Source organism: Cavia porcellus, unplaced genomic scaffold, assembly GCF_034190915.1.
Source record: "Cavia porcellus strain 051 isolate PalLab524CR breed Dunkin Hartley unplaced genomic scaffold, mCavPor4.1 scaffold_1, whole genome shotgun sequence".
NCBI classification, from domain to species: domain Eukaryota; kingdom Metazoa; phylum Chordata; class Mammalia; order Rodentia; family Caviidae; genus Cavia; species Cavia porcellus.
In genome coordinates this window covers 144,057,430-144,079,044 of record NW_026947484.1, presented here as the reverse complement: position 1 = coordinate 144,079,044, position 21,615 = coordinate 144,057,430, and positions in this window count along the sequence as shown.

The following is a 21,615-nucleotide window of genomic DNA, read 5'->3' as shown; positions in this document are numbered from 1 at the left end:
TGAAATTTTTCCTTATATAGTTACAAAGCTACTAGGGGCAATGAGGACATGGAGTTTCAAGTATGCCTACAGAGAGAGGACTGTATCAGAAAATAAAGGACTGAGGACACAGTACCAGTATCCATGAAAGGAGTCAGATCTGGAAACACGAATTTGCAGTGCACTTAAGATTCAGTTGAAGCAGTGAAGGACAGAGGGGGAGAGGAGATGGAGAAAAGGGGAGTTTGAGCAACAGCATTAAGTAAAACATGATAACGAGGCAGAGGCAGGAAACGTGTGGAGATGCCAGCGAGGCTGGAAGCGTAGAATAAGAGACCAGCAAAACACGGAAAACCAGTGCAGGAGTTTTGGGTAACCCGGCTGCTAAGTCCAAAAACATGGATGCCAACATTGACTGCTCCCTCTCTCGTACCCTATGTCCATTTCATCAGAAAATAAGGTTGATACAAACTTCTCAACCTTTCCAGTGTCTCAGCATTCACCTTTGTCATTTCCACCAGCTGATCTACACCATCAGCTCCTCTTGCACAAGTAATCCCCACTTGTACTCTCCACTGCCAAAGTTCTAAGCCCAGCAGGGCCCTCAGAGTGAGGCTTTATAGTAATGTGTAGATCTTAATGGTTGTTTGCTCAAAAACCCTTCACTTGCTCCAGGTCATTCAAAGCCAAAATCCTTACAATCACTGATGACCTGAAGCCTCCACACAATCTACTCCCCCTACATCTGATCTGGTCTCCCACTCTTGCCCCGCCCGCTCTTGCCCCTCTGTCATGGCTTCCGGCCCCTGCTAGGACCTATCACATGCACTCCCGCATGTGGGTCTTTGCACTATTCTCTTTTCTTTGAAAGCTTATGTGAGACATCTAGGGCACTAAATATAAAGAATTAGGGTTATATTAGTGCTGACCCTCAGTGAAAATACCATTTTAAATTCTTATCTCTAAGAATATCACTTGCCTCACCCAAAATATACCCCTAAATGTCATACAGTTGATGAAGATTTTAATGTGATGATACAGTATGTGGTTCTTATTTATATGTCTGTTACTTATCATTTGTATTCCCTTTAATAAGTAGTCACATAAATTTCTATATGCTTTTTTTGTGCGTACTTGAAATCAAGTGTCTGAAGAATGCCTAGAATATGTGGGGTACTTACCAAATATTCAGTAAATGAATAAATGAGGATGAGGTGGCTCCAAAATACCAAATGTTGCAAATAAGTCATTTAAACACACAAGTTAAAACAAGATTAAAAGACTTGGGAATACTATGGTTATTATGTTCTTGCAAAAAGAGAGGCAAGATCATGAACCAAACTGTAGATGGTTAGAGATTGACTGGAAAAGAGTAAAAGCAGGAATCATGGTGGACAGCAGGTCCTAAGGAGTGAGGTACTGAGCGCTGCTTTTTGATTCTTGAAGTTGTCGTGCAAGTATACTTGAGAAACAAGACCTTGACTCAAACATACAGCTCCTCAGAAAAATGAAACCCAAATTAACACATGATCTAAAGCAACTGAAATCTGTATGGTGAAAATATATCTGCATTCCTGTGATCCTTGCAGCAGGATACAGGCTCAAACCAGATGTCCATCTACGCATAGATAGATAAAGAAAATGGGGAATAATGCACCATGAATTTTTATTTGCCTTTAAAAAAGAGAGAAATTCTGTCATTTGCAACAACATGGGTGATCCTGGAGGAGATTCTTCTAAGTGAAACAAACCACACACAGAAAAAAAAAATCTCACAATCTTATGAGAAGAATCTATAAAAGTTGAAATCATAAAAGTAAAGAGTAGAATGGTGGTTAGCAGAGGCTGGGACAAGGGTAGCTGGGGAAGAGGACAGGGGTGATCAAGGACCTGAAGTTTCAGGCAAAAGGACTAAATGTTAGCGATACAACGTACAGAGTGGTATTTATACTAAATGGTAATGTTTTGTGTACTTCAAAATTGGTTTTAAATTTTTCGCTGCAAAAAAATAAATGCATGAGGTAATGGATTTGTTCATTAGCTTTATTTGTTCATTTAATGTTACAAACAAATACCAAAATATCACAGGATATGTTTTACTTCCTAAGTGCATCTAATCATTACTTATCAGTTCAAGATAATTTCTTCAAAGTCCTTAGCTTGTAGTTCAGGGACAGGTAGAGACTGAGGGTGAGTGGGTAACCCAAATTGTAAGAACAGAAAGACCTGTGGTTTGGAGGCAAAAGAGAGAAAGCCAGAGAGGATTGAGCTGCTTAAGATACAAAAGAAAACTGATAGTGACCTCTGTAAGGAGAGATAAAGAGAGAAGAGGAAGCAAGGAGGAAGGACTAAAAAAGACACAGAGCCATTTAACAAAAGGAATCCTTATGAAGAAGGGTCCTAGCCATCCAGTGCACAAAGATGCTATGCTCATGGATTGCAATCACATTACACATAGTTCTTGCGCCTATGGTAAAAACAACTCACTGAATCAAAGCCTGGAGAGGATAGATTCAAAGGGAACAGGTAAAACTGGAAGCCAAAACATTAAGTAGTTCCTAAGATAAATACAAGAAAGATGTTCAAACAGTAAAATAAAATCATCAGTTCTTTGAGTTCTTTAACAAAGGAGTATCAGTTTTTGCAGCCATTAAGTCATCCACTAAATGGCTAAACTTGAAACTTCAGACCCTCAGCCAGGTCTCTGATCTTAATTGGGGTTGGAAAACAGTGTAATACAGAGACAGGAGTGGGGAGGGAGAGATGGAAACAGTGACAGAGACGGAATCCTCATCAGTGTCTGAAACCAGCTAGAGAGATATTCAAAATCACATTTGAGATTAAACACAAGCATGAGCAATATATTCACCTGGTGCTCACAAATCCCAGGGAAAATTAATTAGCCACTTGGGGATGCAGTATATTTTCTCTACTGTAGGTGCTCTGTGGGGAAAGGGCAAAAATTTGGAATCGCTTCTACCAGAATGAGATTAGTTCATATGCTGGTTTCAAGCCCTGGTTTCCATGTAAGTGAAAAGTAAAACTAGAAACACATGTGCTCTGAGGTTGCCCCTGATTCACTCCACCCTTTAATAAGGACATCTAGAATGGTGACAGAGTCACTGCTTTCAGTCTTTCACCAAACCATTGGTCGCCATATTCATCAATATTTTGCCCAAGAAGGTCCCTTTGCCCAGGGTCTAAGGAGGTAATGCATGCCTTCTCTGGCCACCTCAATTCCTGCAAGATCCATCAGCACATCGTATTACTTAGAGATTTCAAACTTGCCTCTACTGAGCAGCACCTTTTAACTATTCCAGCTTCAGGAAATTCTAGACAGTAAATTTTATTTCTGTTGCTCAAAAATCAGAACTCTTTAATAAACCAAGTATCATATGTATCCAAAGTAATCAGCCTCTTTTTCCAAGGCTTGCTCAAAATCTTCTTTAGCTTGCACTGACATTTTAATTGTGTGCAACTGTTTTGTCTTTTACAACAAGACACAGCTAGCTTACATATCACAAATAGTAAGCATATACCTTCTTTGAGCAAATCCTGTTACTATATAAAATTTCAGCCCAATAGCCACAGGTGCAAGAGGCAATGTGTCTGCAGTTCTCAATCTTATTCTGTTTTATTCTGAGTGATTCCAGCCTGCGTGATCACTAATGAACATATCGAGTTTTGTGCTCTTTAAGAAGTTTCAGCCAGTGTCTCTATGCCTTTGCCTGGGTGTTTCTGAGAGGAGGAGAGCCTCAGGGAGGGGTGGATGGAATTGGAAAATATAAATAACAAATCAAAAATTACAATTGATTGGATAAACAATTTCCCTTAGTCTGTTTCTTAATAAGTGATCGATTTTATGATCAATATTCATTATTTCCCAGAACACACCAAACTGCTTATTGAACAAATGAATGGCTGAAACTACAATGACACAGAATCAAAAAGGTGAACCAATTTCTTTAATAACATGGGTTGAACAGACTGTCTCATCTTACCTAGTTGTTCCACATCAATGCACTTTTCTACATAGCCCTTTAGAAAAAGGCTGGAGTTCAGGAAAACAGGGGAGGTAATTCATTACTCATTAAAAGAACTGGGTTAAGGGAGCACGTGTTCATGAGCGCGAGGGCTGGGTGCAGACTGTGCTCCACTGCCTTTTGTCCGCTCGAAATAAAGTCTCCTTACTGCCAAACCAGGCTCTCCCTGAAGGTATTGCCTTTCGAAGTTGCTGCAATACACAGATGTACAGTGAATCGAGAAACCCAGACCATATTCACGTTCTAGAAATATTTTATATTGAAATGCTGGAAGACGACGAGCAGACAGTTGGGTTGAAATAACTGAAGTTTAATTGACTACTTGTGACACTTGTCATCTTGTTTTCTTTTTCTGGGATCATGTTCAAAGCAGTTAGTGGAACCTAACAGATTCTGATCAACTATTAAAAGCATCTGGGGTACTCCGCGGTTTCCTTCATCCTCTTGAAATAATCTGGTGACAGGTGCGTTTGTGAATGGCTGTCATTGCCCTGATTTTTAGTGGTTTTCCATGGTCTTGTGGATGTATAAGGAGGCTGTACAGAAATTCCATTGCACTGGCAGCTAATACGAGGATAACGTCACCCAACTGATAACCCTAATGGAGAACAAGCTCTAGTACGTGGCAAAGGTGGTTGGCAGGACCCCGCTTAGTGCTGCGTCCTCAGGGAGCGTGACTGCCGTCAGCCGCCTGACCTTCAGGCCTGGCTGGGAGTGAGGAGCCACGGGAGCATCCGCCCTTTGAGCCAGCTCTCGCTCTCACCTCTCATCTCGTGGTCCCATACCGCCTGTAAGAAGAGCATAATTACACAGCTCCATGAGAAACGCCAGGCTGATCAATTATGAAAGCAGGCGATGATTAACTAGTTTCTTTCTTTTTTAAAATAAAAAACCACATCACTTAGTTAAGTCAGTCATCCAAGGCTTATCCAGACTACTTAGGAAAATCTCATTAAATCAGGATCTCCTAATTAGAAATTAGATAACTCTGACAAGAGCAAAGCTAAAGTTTACCTTTGTACTGTCTGTAAAAAAATATTGTTGTGAAGCAGAGGAATAACATAAACAAGGCTTAATGATTTTCCACATCTAAAGTTCTAGGGTAGATTCAACATCCTCTTAAGTATCTTGACAGCAAGATGTCAACCCTGAAGGTGTCTTCATGCTGTGTGCAAACCTCCTCCTCCAGAAAATACTCCGAGCTTTAATTGTAAAACATTCTTACCTATCACTAAGAAAGCCTCAGTAAAGACTTTACTAGGTAACATAATTGGAGTCTTGTTGTAATTAAAGTTATTTTAATGTATGTGTAATGTCTCATTTATACAGCATCATCAGGAATTCATACAAGTAAAATTTCAGACAACTGAGATTTTTATTTTAAGTTGCAACACTTATTTATTTAAATCGGGGCGGTATGGCACAGTGATTAAAAATGAGTGTTAAACCTGTGTCTACCTCTGGCTGAACTGTGGATAAGGTGATGCCTCTTCTGCCTGAGCTCCCTCATCTGTAAAATGGGAATATTAATGGTAACTCTTCATAATAGTGTTCTAAAGATTTAATGAGAATATATTTTAAAACCTTTGATCAATGTTTGCTTCATAGTAACTTCTCAAAAAATTATCATCATTTAATCCTTTGAGAAAGAATTTAGAAAACCCATATGGCATAATCACCTGCCTTGTCAAGCAAAGTGCACTGAGTATAATTTAACCCATTAGTTTTTGAAAATCACCATCATGAAAATAACTGTATATGCCTTGGGGGACCACTTTTGTTTTATTAAATCACATCAAATTATCATACTTATACTGGCTAATAGTTCTCTGTCTTTTTCTTTTCATTGCTCTTCATTATCTGCTATCAGTATGTCCCCAGTGTTTCTAATAAAGTGATTTATTTTATTCACAGTGGTCTGGATGAGGTTCTGTGAGCAATAGTGTCCTCTTATGCAATATATTATGTGTGCTTTCTAGAAGCTGGTTTCTACACTGATAATAAGAACTTTCCCAAGTTCTCCTGAATTCCAGAGTCTAGTTTTAATGGTTGAATTTGCTCCATGTCTACATTGTTTATAAGCACAATGCTACCATATTTATAAACATATGGTATATATGTAAAGTCCCATAAACCAGAATTTCCATTGATACCGGCCATCCTCCAGTTAATAACGTTTTATAGAATTTATTTCTATGAATCGTGGGCTCTTTTGAATTGACAGAAGATCATTGTAGTCGGAGTCACTTACTAGTATTAGAAGATGCTAATTTGCTAATGTAATGTTTATTCTCATTACTCACTTTCACCTATGAGTTAAATTTACCTAGAAGTGTGGAAGTTTGGGGGACACTTGGGGTAGGAAATTTTCCGGGTCCTTCATCACCTAGTCTGAAGTCTCTGAAATAAGAGTCATGGCAGAAAAATGGATACAGAAAACAGTTAACAGCAAAGCCTCCAAGCATGGTGAGTGCATTCCTATAATAACTTTACATCCATCAGCATCAGATTCAGCACAAATGGAGTACAAACTCTGTCTTACGTGTGTCATTTTTTCATTGCATGGGATAGGACACAAGCTAATAAAGCATTCAGATTTCCAGAACGTAGATGTGTTCTTACTTAGAGAGGGAGGATATGTTTTCTCCAGAGAAGCAAAGATAGATGTCCAAGACATGTATGCTCCAAACCGTATTATAAAATTCCCACCTTGTTCCTCTCCATATCAAATGTAAGTAGTGATATAATGACATTATTTGATGGTGATCATTTGCAATGGTCAATACCGTAAGGATGTCAATGGCTAGTAGTGATGTCTTGTGTCTGGTGGTGGCACTTGAGCAAGAAATGAATGCTGTGTGAGAAAGCTGTAAATAAATCAAAGTTGAGGTAATGGTGACACCGGCACAGAAATTCAAATAATGTGGTGGATAAAATAGAATCCCTTCCTTCTGCTCCCAGGCTCAAAATAGAATAACAGGAAGAAAGATACCAATACCAAGTAACTTTCATGAGAATATTTATAGTCTTTGAAGACACTGCTTTTGCTACCAATCAGCATGGAAATTTTCTGTAGTACATTTAAACTAAACTGCCACCTTGGCCTCCCCTACTGGAAAATGGAACAGTCCGGAAATTCTATTTGAAGACTTAAATGTTAGACCTCAGAATCCATGCCAAGCTATATTAAAATCCAAGGGATGGCAACCAACCATCCATGGGATGACGACATACTTTGGATCCAAACCACCTGTGCTTTGACCAAACACCTCAGCTCTGGCTGGCAGTCATGCCCTGGCTCCTGTTGAATGTTGGCCATGCCTTAGTCCAGCACCTCACTTTCTGGTGAGTCCAGCACACAGCTGGGCTCAGACCTAATGAGAGGACAGCTGCAGTGTGATGCTGCCCTGCACTGCAGTTCCAAATTCTCACAACTGCAGGAAAAAAGACGTAATTTGCAAAATCTCAGAATTTTATATTCTATCCTCCATGATAGGTTTGTCCTTTGGGTCTCCTTGAATTTCAATATTCATCACAATCGCCAAGAGATAAAGCTATCGTCTTCACTCATATTCTTACCCTATCAAAATTTGTTTCCAAAAAGTTGAATTTATCCTGAATGTGGTAATTACTTCAAGTACTTCCATCACCCAAGAAGATTCACATTGTAACAGGGGATCAGTGCACTAATGGTAGTTTCTAATCTAGGATACATAAGGTGATATGCTCAAGTAGGGAAGGAAAATATTAATTCTTCTACTCATGTATACTTTTCATGTACAAAAGTTAAAATGTTCCCTAATATTTAATATATATTGACCCTGGCACCCTCCCTAATCTGCCTTGCCAAATCGTCATGTGTCACATAAGTTATATGAAAGGACCTGAGAAAAGAGCAGGGAATCTTTAGTGTAGAATAATTGACAAAGGTCCTCTCAGGTCATCACCTGCTTAAAGTTTTTGGTGTCAGTTGCTTAGGTTTGCTTAGGTGCTTAGGTTGCTTAGGCTTACTTCAGTGAACTGGTGTGTTGTGTTATGAAGCTTTAATTAAACAAAAGCTTACAAAGTAGATGAGAAAATTTAAACATTTGTATGAAAAAATACCTCTTAATTGGCATCATTCATAAGTAAAGAAGTTGAAGCTAAAGTGTAAAGTCTTACAGGATTAATAACAATTGTGATGTATACAGAATAGTGAAATTACTGGTAATGACACAGAAATGACCAAGTTTTTGTAGCCCACAGAAGTTGCAGGTTATCTCAAGAACTAAATTGCCAATCTTATGACTCTTCCGTATACTCCTGAGGTTGCAGTTTTCTTTAGCTAAAAACAAAAGAGTGTAAACTTGATGACTTTTTCTGGTCCTTGAGGCTTAACTCGATATTTTAATTATAGATGAGAAGAACTGTGTATTTTAAACAAAAACTTAGAACTGCAGAAAGAATATTTAAAAACTGGTATTAAGAATCATTCTCATTGTGTGATGATTTTAATACTGAAAATGATCTCTGCCACTTTAAAAAAAGCTCATAGCTTCACACACAAGCTCATATAAAAAGATATTATAATCTGGTTTTTAAAAATCCTATATATCAAAACTCTCATAGGAATTTAAATTCATTTGCTAAGATTATAAGAATGTATATACTCTAGCTTGTGAAGTACTGATTAGGAAAGAGACATTTGTTTGTTAGGGACAATACAGATGCCTGTATAGTGACAGAAGAGATTCTAATCTGAATATCACAAACAAGACCATGTAGACACACAGCTTTTCTCCATTAAACTGTACATTGATAAAGCATTCTTTTTGCTGCAACAGGCATTAAAACAAAAATTTTAAAATTTAAAGCCAGAAGTCACATCACGAGGTACTAAACCAAGACAAAAATATTTTTGAATTACAAGTAATCACAATCATAAAAATAATTTTTGTGAAAGCGAATGGCTTTGTGCCATTACTAACGATATTTCATTTCAGCGTTCTCTCCTCCAGTCAAAATATTTGCATATGTTCTATTATGTATTAACATATTCATGGAATAGTACATATATAATTTATAAATCAATAAATATACATAGTTTGGGATAAGTAGTCAAAAAGTATATTGATGTTTTATACAACTGTAGAACTTGGAACCATCGTTTTTGGAATGTTCCCCCTTTAAATAACATTCCTCAGGTAGCATGGCAGGTTTTGCAAAGTGAGTGAGAAGCAACATGGGCACAGGATGTGCCTTCCGTTCACCTCTGAAGGCAGTGCAGAATGCACGCGTGCCGAGCAACCTCAGCACAGACCAGGTAAGTGTGGTGGCACTCACAGGCACATGTGACATTTGCACACACCAGTGTGGCCTCCAGTGGAAACACAGGGTATTTCTGTTCATTTATTTTTTCCAAAAAACCCTTCTTGAGTTTCTGCAGACTCCCTGTCAAGTGCTAGGGAAACAGTTGCCTTAAATGTTTTCATTCCTGGAAGAAATGGCCACAGTTCATCTCTCATCTGCTGCTGAGAGCCACAAGAACTCCATCTTAGAGGCCAGCAAACCAGTAGCCGCTTTGTGAACAGTCATACAAATTTTGTTCACCATGTGCCTTTAAATTGCAGGGCGCAGAAGTGCACCTGCGATTTTAAAATATTCCTCACAGTGTCCTCTGAATATGCTCCACCTTCAGATGCAAACGTTCTGCCGGCAAATGCTATTCCAGTCCCTCTATTCCTTCCTCAGCCCTTCTGTTCTTCTGCCCACGCGTTTCACGGAACTACCACAAGCCACCAGGCAGGCAGCTGCCACAGAGCCCCAGCGAGGATGATGATTTTAACTTCTTGGGGGACATTTTCCAAATGCCGGAAAACGCAGAATCAAAGAAAACCAGCCATTCTGACAATTACACGTGCAGACAAGAGAACAAATTAGATTATGCTCCCTATTACGGGAAAGGGCAAGTGTTTCAAGACCTGGTTTGTGCATTCATGGTACAGAAACATGTTCCCTAAAAATACCTGAGACCTTTCATATTGTCTTGGGAAAGCACCAAAAATCTGTAAAATGGCTTCATACTGCACAGCACAACATCCTCCCAATAGGAGACAAACTGTATGATTTCCACTTTCCCTCTAGACTCCTTCTTTCACAGAAATTCTCACAAAATACGTTAACAATTAAAACTACTGGTAGAGAAAGAATTAAAAAAGTGCACCAACCATTTTCACCATTATAGTTAGTTCACAGAGGGAGGCAGTGTAAAACCTCTACTTTACATCTTAAGTTTGGAAATAGGAGGTATAGGGCCGTCACAAGTCTTTATACCTTTGGAAAACTTATGTGGAGAAATATTTTTCTAGACTTTTATGCCATCAATTCCCTATAACGCTAGCCTGCAGTGTGCTCTCTTCATTACCCAGTCACTCCAAGAGAAAAACTTGAGTCCACAGTCAGCTTTGTAACTTACCAGCTGAACAACCTTAGTCAATTTCCCTCTACCATTGCTTTATTTATCTGAGAAATCTGCAGAAGTAACAGCAACTACTTGAAAGTGCTTGAGAGAAATAAATGAGGTCATGCACGTAAGATCTTCGAACCATGCCTAGCACAAAGCAAATACTCTATAAACGTTGGCAATCTTGGGTAATTATGTTCGGCTTTCTCAGAGACCCGCCCCAGTACACTTCAAATCTAGACTGAGTTCCCTGAACATCCTGTTTCTTCTTCCTGGGCTAAAGCAGCAATGTAGAAGGTAGCAAAAGATGTGAATGTTCACCCAAAGAAGCTACATCCTTTGAGCCCAATTCCACAGTCCTCAATGCTTTAAAAAATAAATCTTCTGTTTCCGAAAAGAGTTTTGTTCTTTTTAACTTCAGTAATTGGGGAATGGATTGACTCTCGTGCCAATGCATATGAAAGAGATTTATTTTCCACTATCATGAAAAGATCATGTAAAAAGTAATCCCACTAGGAGTTAGATACCATAGACCTGTACTTCATCCGTGTGGTTTTCCCGTAATCCTAGACTGGAACATAATATGTGTGCGTATATAGTGACCACAGCTGAGCTCTCAGTATCAGCAGCTTTAGCTGTCATAAACCTGAACAGTCCTATAGCAAAAAAGGTAACTTCTAAAGTCTCACTTCAAGATGAAACTGTCCAGAATTTGCCAGTACCTCATATAATATCAGGAGATATCCTCCCTACTGAAAGGTCTCCTGTGGAACAATGCAACCTTAGTATACAATAGGATGGATTCAGTCCCTAACTCGCCATCTCTGCTGACATGCTGGCAGTTCTCCATAGATCCAGTATGGCTCTGTGTGAGACCAAAGAGGTAATTTCAGCAGCAGCAGCGGCAGTTGCTTAGCTAGTTGTTATCGACATTGCTCAGGGAGCCACGAGGGTGGGAGATGATCCAGGAGAGGTTTCAAAGCCTTTGCTAGTAACATAAAGACCACAGCTGCTGCCTGACCAGTGGCTGTAGCCAAAAAGCATCGCCAAGATGCATTCTATTTTCACTTGATTGTATTCACCCCGCTCAGTGGTGCTAAATCTACCCATAATAACTGTGGAAAGTTCACTCAAAATGCACTTATCCTCAGGATTTGTGAGTGTAAAAGTACTACATTTTCTTCTGGAGTCGCCTCACACACAACCCTAGTAGTTGTGTCTCCTGGTTCTGAGATAAATGAAAAAGGCAACTCCTTTTGTCTTTTAGGTTGATTATCCCTGATCCTTAAGATAAACTGACTCAATTATTATCATTGACTTTCAGCTCTGAGCCACAGCCCACAGAAGTCAATCTCAGACCCTGTGTTGTGATCAAGTCTCCTATTTACTGATGCTCTATCAATCTAAGATTTGGTTCTAGAGAGATAGCTGGGACTAAAATTCCAAGTTGCTATTTCAGATCACTAGTTCTTGTCTGGTATATACTTGTGCAGTAGTAAGAGAAGCCTGTGTGAATAAATCAGGTATATCTTCCACATTTTAAATAAAATGTATATCTGGATGATGATCTCCAATTTGTTATATGAAGACACCCAAATTGTTTAACTCAGAAACTTAATCTGTGGCTGTGGTGCTCATAAACACTGAGGAGGAGCCAGTGTTTCATTATCGAAGGCAACACTTCTCGCCAGAGTCTCCACATTATGCCCCTGCATTTCACTACCACCCAGGGCTCTCTTCACAAATCTTTTCTCCAAATCCACAGCACTTAGACATCATCGAGAATGAGCTCTGTGTTCAGAAATCAATAGTTTTTAGCTAGTTTGTTTTAAGCATAATGTACTGACGGTCAGGATGTCTTGTAATTACACAGAGACTGAGACTCTAGTCTGAAGGAGTTTGGACTCTTAAAAAAGACAAAAAACAGCTTAGCTGCAAAGATATTGATTTCAAACATGTGAAACCTAATCCAAGTTTTGAAACAAAACATACAACTCCATCTTTAAACATGTCTTTAGGCTTGTTTTGACATAAAATTTCCATTGCTTTTCTAAGGTTGCCTCAAAAGAATCTTATTTTCTCAGAAAGCTCTGTATAAGGAAAGACCAATATTGGTCTGAGAAGCCTTCTAGTTCAGAAGTTAAACAGAAAAAAATTAAACAGATCAGCATTATGTACACCACACATATAAAGCTGCAAATGTGATACTTTGTTTAAAACTGTTCCCCAAAACAGTATGTGGATTTAGCATGTCTGTTAAATAATAATAATAAGCACTGTAAAACTAAAATAAGAATTCAAGTCAGTTGATCATGATTTTCTTCTTTCTTTATGAATGACTGTGCAAGAGGGAATGAGTCTTTTCCTTCTTGTACAGTAATAACTACCATAATTCTAGCTCTAGAAAAAAATTGTGAATGGAGTCAGGGACATTTACATATGTATCCTAAGATAAAAATAGAAAGATTGCAAGCAAATTTTATACAAGCCTGCAATTGGGGAAACTGGTATCAAAAGCTTTCTACTAAATTTCTCCTACATTAAGATATCCATTTTCACAGAGTTCCAAAAAATGATTAAAACTGCCTTAAAACTCTCACAAGATTAAAAAAAATGAGTAATTAAGAAATATAGTTCTCTGGTAGCCATTTTGTTTGCTACCCCACTGTAGAAAACTAGGAACTCTAAAACAATAAAGATGGGAAGGGAAAACTCCTTACTAATGAGACCCTTTAAATGAGCTCCTTAAATACTTTTAACTAGCATTTAATTTATTTTTAATCAGGTCCTTATCATTTGTTAAATAAATTCCAAAGGCCCCAAGATTCCACAGCCCTTAGATAGGTTAAACTCCCGTTGGGAAGCAACACATATTAAATAGTTGCTAAACCTTGGTAAATACACTTTTAATAATTAATTCTAGAAGTATTTAACTTGCAGTAATATACCGGATATTTCAGCAATATTGTAATCCATGGGATATTGCCGAGGGATTTCTCAGATTAACACATTTGGGTCTCCAAGTCCCATCTGTATACCTCTATCTGAATTAACAGCAGGTGATTCAACACATGGCGACCAGCTCCATGTGTCTGAGTGACCAATGATTTTATTACCGTATCAGTGAGATCAAATCAGTGAAATGCATCAATTGAGGAAATGCTTAGTAAGGGATGAGACAGACGGTGGCTTACAAGTCAACCTGGCTTTTCAAAAATGATAAATACTGAAAAGAAAAATTACTTTTCCTGTTGAGATGTGTAAATAATATGTAGATATTCTAACTCAATCTCTGTGATGGATGGAGCCCAATTTTAAACATATTTCAGTGATGCCTTAATTTAATAGAATAGAAGATACACAAGATGTTGAAGGATCAAGGTGAGAATAAATTTCCTTGCACAGATGGTTTAGTCTTATTGTAAAATTCCATGGGATTCTTTACTTCCCACTCCATTAAAAAAGAAAAAAAGGTTTTGCTTTATTTTCATCTTGTAAGATATGTTGTGAATAACCACTTGGATACGTTCTGTGTAGCTGGTCCATTTCTGATCAGCCTTTATATGACATGATTGTCATTCCTTCCCCTCTTCCACCTTGATATAAATTGCACTCATTTGTTCTGTGTTAAAATTGAAGTCAGTCCTGACCTTTGTCTGGAGCAGAGCCGTTCCCTTCCCCACCCAAACTGACAGAGATGAAAGGTTGACCAGCAGATGGTGCTACAGAGCAGGCAGCAACCCCAGGCTTAAACGAAGCTCAAGGACTGTGTCATACCCTGGCAAGCATCCTCAGTCTTCTGTCTGGTCAGTTACTTCACTTAGGAACTCTCCACGGTCGTTTCTCTGCTCCACTTCCCCCACTCTGACCCCCAGCTTCGTAAGTGTGCTTCTTGTAGTTTTCAAGATTGCGGGGCCTACACCCTGGTATCACTGCAGACTGGTTTCTATGGCCATCAAGGAATACCTGGGTAAACATGGACATGTGGACAGTCTTTCTCGCAGAAAGGAGTATTCCCTTCCTGCTCCAGCTAAATGGAAGCACACTCCATGATGATTTTTAGTAGTGACAAAAATCAAACATTTTCTTGAGCCACTATAGTCTAAAATGTTAAGGCAATTTACTTTTTAAAATGTTATTCATGGTGGGGGGAATTGCACACAAATTCCTAAAGGCAAAAAACATACTATTAACGCATGGTTCATTTTGCAATATTTGTTAGTCTATATTTTACTGGGGGGGGGGACTTTTAATTTGCTGAAAGCTTCAGTTTTGTTTTCTAAAAAAGAAAATACCTGTCTTTGTGTCTGTTTAAGAGGGATATTTTTAACGTGACTCATTTAAGAAAATGTAATTCTAATGCAGTATAGCTATAGGTTTCAATTAACGTTCTACCTTTCTGACAGCCTTTACATTATGTGTTTTATGAAATCATTAACTATTGTCATGTTTCTATTATGATACTATTAGGAAATAAAGAGACTTATGTAAATGGAGATGTAAAAGAAATGTATGACAGTTACTCGGAGCAACATCTGTGCACTATCATACATGCTCACACTAATTTTCTAAAGATTGTTCCATTCATTATAGAGCATTGTTACTTGCAGTGGCACAACCCTTATTTCCATGCATTTAGGGAATGAGGCAGAGAGTGGGTAAATGAGAGCCTAATCAATACCACTTTTCATTTTGCATCTAATGTGCTGCCTTTCCCTTTCTTTTCCTCATGCACAAATCCAAAAAAGATCCTGACGTTACAGTCATAAAATGTAATTCTTCTGCAGAAACACAGACAATAATGCTTTCTGTATTCAGGCGTATTGCATATTCTAATGGCATTTGGCTAAATTGAGTATGGATTTAACATCAAAGGCTTCATGAATTTTTCAAATGAGATATTAAAGTCAATATTTCAAGTGAAAGATATTTCAATTTAGTTGCATACACAACAATAAAAAACTTCTACAAGGTAGAGGTACTAGTGGCTGTAGCAGTATTAGTTCATTCAAGGAATTATTAGTTTATAAGAAAATCAAACACAAGGTTGTGATATGGCAATGACTCTGAATAAATTAGACTAACTGATATGCACCAGTATACTTTATCTTTTGCAGGCTGAAGCAGTACACTTGCCACTGGCATGTTCAGGGTGCCTGGCTGCTTTTCTCTAAACTCTGTTGATTAGTATGAAGATTTTCATTATCGTTGCATAAATCTCCTTATTTTCATTTGTACGAGTGGAAGATTTAGAATATGTGGGGGGAAAAAGAGCCATTTTTCACCTTGCACTTAAGTGGATCTTACTTCAAAATGTCAGTACTTAAAGTGAGCCTCCACAATGATGCTAAATGTTGCCTTTCAGGCAGGTTAGGGGCTGCTCAGCTTCAGCAAGTGCAAAGGTGGAGCAGCTGCTGACAGCTGTCCGTAGCATCGCAGGTGGCTGATGGGCTCAACACATGCAAGCTTCGAGCCCTAGAGCACACCATGGTTTCACCCATGCAACTAAATTCTCAGCAAGGAAAGGAAGACAAAAATGTTGTCATTCCACTGCATAAGCAGATGAATGGACGCTACGAAGCACCAACATGACTTGCCTTCCTTCTGGCTCATGGTCCCAGGGAGATTGATTTTATGGGGAATTTAGTGCTATAGCAAGAACTGAACCACACCTCCTGGTTTCCAGACTAAAGTCCTAAACACCAAACTGAACTGTCGTTGTTCTTTGGCTATGATGACAAAGCAGGTTGGTCTGTGTGGTTTGTATTGTGCTTTTGATTTAGCTCAGTAGACATATATAAAAGCAAAAGCCCAAAATTTGCATATACCACCCCCATCTTCCCTCTTTGTTTTGAGAGTGACAACATAACTATGCCTTGTCCAGGACCTTCAAGACCTCATCAGTTTAATCACGGATCTCTCTCAATCTCAGGTAGACACTTGGTTAATTCACAGACACCTAGGAAACAAACAGTAAAATAACTCAGAAGTGACCACTTCTGAATGATGATGTGTAGCCCAACCAGCTAATCTAGATGCTAAAATCCTTGCCTACCGTGCAGAACTAAGGCAGACTCTGAACAATGCAAATGCACTCAGCTCTGCTTCACTCCTGTTAACCTGCGTCACCACTACCTGATTTAAACCAGTGTCATTGTCAGAATCCTTCACTTTACTGGGGTTCTTAAAAGTGATGGCATTTTGAAAGCCTAGCAACCTTGCAGCACATAAAAAAGATTCCATTCTGAAGTCAGAAGAACTATTGCTCATCTTTATAAAAGAAGAATCCTAACTTCGTAAATGCTCTGTAACGAGGAAGGTGCCCACATGCTACAGATGCTTTTTCCTTAACAAGAACAAAATATTAGACCCATTGCTTCTTGCAATGTCAAAGAATGTGGGATCTCTGACAGGGATTTTTTTTCCATTAGCCCCATTACACATGTACCCACCTGGTTAGCAGAGGTTCACATGGCAAGTATTTTCCCCTGTTTTTTCCCCTCCTTTTGGATTTCTTGCAATTGGATTGCAAGAAGCCATGTTTCACTGTATCCATACCCACCCCCAATAAAAACAACAACAGGCCTCCAGGACGGAAAACTGTTTCTTTGCTTCATTACATCTAAATGATCAGACTCATTTCAGTCTCAATTCTCAGACTTCCCTCCCTTCTTTTATTCCTCTTTCTTTTTAAGGGACCCTATTATAGGGAGGAAAAACAAAATGGAACAAAGCTACAATTCAATGCTCATTTTAAGGTTTTCAGTTATAACAGTGCTCCTGGGCATAACTATTATATATTGGGTTCTTTGGGAAACTGTTGATCTCTTGATGTTTATCATTTCTTTATTTAAACTGTAAAAGGGACCTTTGTAAAGAACAAGACTTCACCTCTAACCAAGGCCTATCTTAAAATGCAACCCAGGCCATGACTGAAAATAGAGCCTGCGGACTCAAACTACTCCCTCATCGGTCTCTGCCCACATCATAAAACCAGGAAGCTATTTGGCATAGGAGGAAAGAGATGGGAAAGCACAAGAACTAAAAGCTGGGGCCGACCACGTACCTAAGAGCCACAAATATAAACGCAGAAGGAAGGGTTAGCTAAGTTCTGGAAGGTGGCAAGGGGAACATCAGGGGTTTATGTGATATTCAGTGTTCATATTCCTAAAAGAAAGTGCACATTTTAAAATTTTCACTGCACATCTGTGCATTGCTACGTTTTTAAGGGCCTGCTAGGACTGGAATTACAGGAGATTTGAAGCTCGCAACTGAGGAGCTCTGGCAAAGCTGTATGGGGGAGGAAGGCTACTGAAAATCACGGGGGAAGGTAGAGCCTCTGCCAAAGAGGAACATTAAAAACGGGTTCTAGCTGAGGAAACTATCAGCTTTATATATGGGAACTTGAAACGGAAAAATTGGTAGTGCCACTGAACCTGAACAGCAGCTGGGAAATGAAAATTTACTCCCTAATCTGAATTAACTAATCAAAACCAGATCACTCCTCCGTCTTTCCTCCACTACCCACCGCATTGCCTCTGGGTTATTTTTCATGACCAATCGCATTCTGCAGCAAAATAAATAAAAAGCAACAAAAACAGAAATACGAAAGGTCAAAGTGTCCCCACAAGACCCAATGCACTTGAGATTTATCAATGGAGAAACTAACATGAATTTTCCACTTTTCATCTTTGGGGCACATAGACTTAGTAAAAAAGAGCCAGGTTACACTTTCACCTCCAAGATGCTCAGAATAGAAACTAAGAATGATTTTCAAATGATGATTTCTGTAATCTAACCTCAAAAGAAAGCTAAAAGGTAGGGACTGCGGGAAGCAAAATGACCACTGAGCTAGTAATTTCTAAAAATTCAGATTCACAGCTAATTTCATACACAAGCACTTTTTGATCAAGCATAAGCATTTAATAAAATTGAACTGGCAAATTATCCAAAGAAATACATTAAAGGGTGTACACTAGCCAGAGCACGATTGAAGCTCTTATTAACTGGTGATTATCTTCACTGATCCACATTACCATTCAGTTGCAGATGTTACTGACATTAAGATGTATGATGCACAGGCTGGAGAAAGAGCCCATTTAAGACAGGTGAATACTTAATAGTAATTCAACATACGAGGCACAAAATGTCTTTCACGGGAGTTCAAGGATTTTCCCTTCTTTCTCTTTGCAATTTTATATGAATGTTTATAAATAAAATGAGAAATGAAACTCCATTTGGTAGCCATTTGACTTGCTCCAGTTTAATGGCCATTTAAAACTATGCAATTTATCATTTTAGGCTCCTACCTCATCTGGCTTTATTTTAAAATTTATTTATTTATATATTTCTCTCTTCATCTCTCATGAATTCATATGGAAAAGTCACATTTTTAGGATGCAGATGAAATGTGTCTGACCTGGAGCAGATATTTTCTTTCAGTTTTGTTATCTCCATTGCTGACACTACAGTAGCCAGGTTCTGCCCACCAGGCACAGAAGGGACCCTTTTGAGCTTGTATAGATTTTTTTCTTTACTACTTCTTGGTCCGGTATTAGAGAAGAGAAGACACAGTGCCTTCATCCACAGGGTGGATACAGGAATCAGTCATTTCAGGACATTTCTAGATGCAACAATCAACTATTTGGGGGAACACTTCACTCAAGTTCATTTTTTGAAAAAGGGAATCCAGATAGTCCAGCAAGAAACATGAAATTCAAATGATGCATAGGAAGCAGTTCCAAACCCTTGGAAATTTTTTAGTATGTCTCAGATACAGTCCCTTTCCCTCTCCCTGTCTTCCAAATACGAATGTCAGTTGGTGACTAATTTGACACACAGGATATGCCACACAAACTCTAACTGTAAGTAGAAAAAAAAAAAAAAAACAAATTGAGAAAGCAACAAAGATTCCACAGACCTCTTCCCTCTTTTTCTGTACACTTCAGATTTTTATCTTGGGTAAACTTCTGCCATATGGCACTTGGCCAAACCTCTCCCTTCAAACTCCTGTGTAAGCAGTGCTCCGCCACCCCAGTTCTTCTCCCATTTCCTATTTCCTCTGAGTCTGCTCTATCCCATAGTGTACTGCAGCTTGCAATCTCACTTCCTGAAGGATTGCATGACCAAAAATGGCAGACATAGGCATCCCCCAGCTGCTATTTCTTTTCCTACCATTGCTATTACCCAAAGAAATGAGTAATGGGAGACACTGCACAAGCAACTGAGCCCGTGGGAAGTGTATTTTGTCTGAAGGAGTTTTTTTGCCAATCACACAACATAAACATCTACTTGTTCTGCATAAGCATAACTCTGATCTTGTAAACATACACATATGTGTATTCATAGTTTTCTTTCCCATATTTGGAAGTATATGTGTGCTGCTAGTTATTGTTGTATATAAACATAAATTTTACTGCTTTACTGGAATCTATATTGTGAAATATCTAGTGCATTCAAACATGGGTTTCCCATTATACAAAATAAAGAACAAAGAGACTTCTCACTGGGTTGGGAAACTGAGTCCCAAGGTTCTGAGTTGTCTTGAGCCAATGATTTTCAGACTGTCTTCAGTGAAGTTGTGCATTTATTCTTAGGTTTGCAAGGAAAGGAGACTTGGGGAAGATAAGGTACAGAAGTAGAGTTTGAGACAGATTCTGTTCTTCCTATCTCCTTTCTTAATCAAGCAACTCTCCTTCTGCTTTTATAAAAGAAGCCTGAACTGCCTGAAGATGAGTTTCCTCTACTTAAAGACAAAGTATTGGCTTCTTTCTAGGCATGATATTGAAGGGATGAATGCTGACTCCATGGGCCAAACAGAAAAGTCCAAAGTTAGTCTTCAGCATATTCCGGTTCCTGACTGATGCCTTCGCTATTGAAACACTAGGCCCTTACTTTATGTCTTCTGAGACTTTTTAGAAGTACGGCTAGAAGCTGTTCAGCAAAACCTTTCAGCAGTGTTGGTCCTTAAAACCTTTCTTGAGCATACAAACAGACATTTAAATAAATAATCTATGCTTATTTTACTTTCTAAAGCGACAGAATTCCTAATGGGTAACATCTAATCTGTCCATTTGGAAGACAGGGAAATTTATTTCTTTTTTATGCCGAGCTGGGATGTAAGATAAGAGGCATCCTTGCAAAAACATGACTATAAGATGGTCCTTAGCCCAAATTGTTAAATCGTGAGCTGCCAAGTTTTAATGTATGTATAAATGCTCCCACTAGCAGAGTTAGATACACAATTTACCTTTCTTTGAAGGGAGTCCTGATAGACTTTATAGGCTCCTTTTACTCTAGATATTTTCCTCCATAGAGCATAATAAAAAGAGCCAGGATCAAGTAGACAGTACATCCTAAACTCATAATATGTGCCTCCTTGATACCAGTGTCATAGCATTTCATGAGGACCATGATCAGCTCAATATATATGTGTCTTCCTCACTGGAGACTTGTTAACTTAATTATCTCAGACTACGAGAGTGGGAGTAAGAGCGACACTAAAAATATAAAATAATAATAATGAGCATAAAGTAATAAATTTGCTCCCACTGTGTCGGATTCAGGGAAATTTCCATTTAGCGAAGGATTTCACACTTCCTACATCTTTGTATAACATATGTTCTGTTCTAGGAAAGTTAATTAAAGTTCATGTTTGACTGTTGATTCATCCCTATTTCAGAGCACAGTGACAGGAGAAGGTGCTCATCAAAGCTGGGAACTATTGGTAGAACCAGTTAGACCTTTAGCTAAACTGATACGCAATCAATTAAATCCCAAATTTAAACTGCATCAGAAGTACAGAAAGATGCCTATGCATTACAACACTGTGGATGTTCCAAGAAGCATTTTCTTTGGTTATATATTTGACATAATCAGTTGTCTCTTCCCTAACTAAGACCAATTCCTGTAGATCATTCAGGGTACTCTGTTTTCCAAGTGAAGGGGTTTCGTGGTACAAGAGGGACTCTTTGTTACCAGATTGTTGTCTCGCCACCAAAGAATGCTCTTATGCAATAATGTGGTGCTTAAAGTACAGTAATTACTGTTACACTGTGTATGCAGCAATGCAAGCACATCTAGTGCTCCACGTGGTACCAAGTCATGGAACAGCTGTAATTTTGGCTTTCAATATGTTTATGATCATTCTGA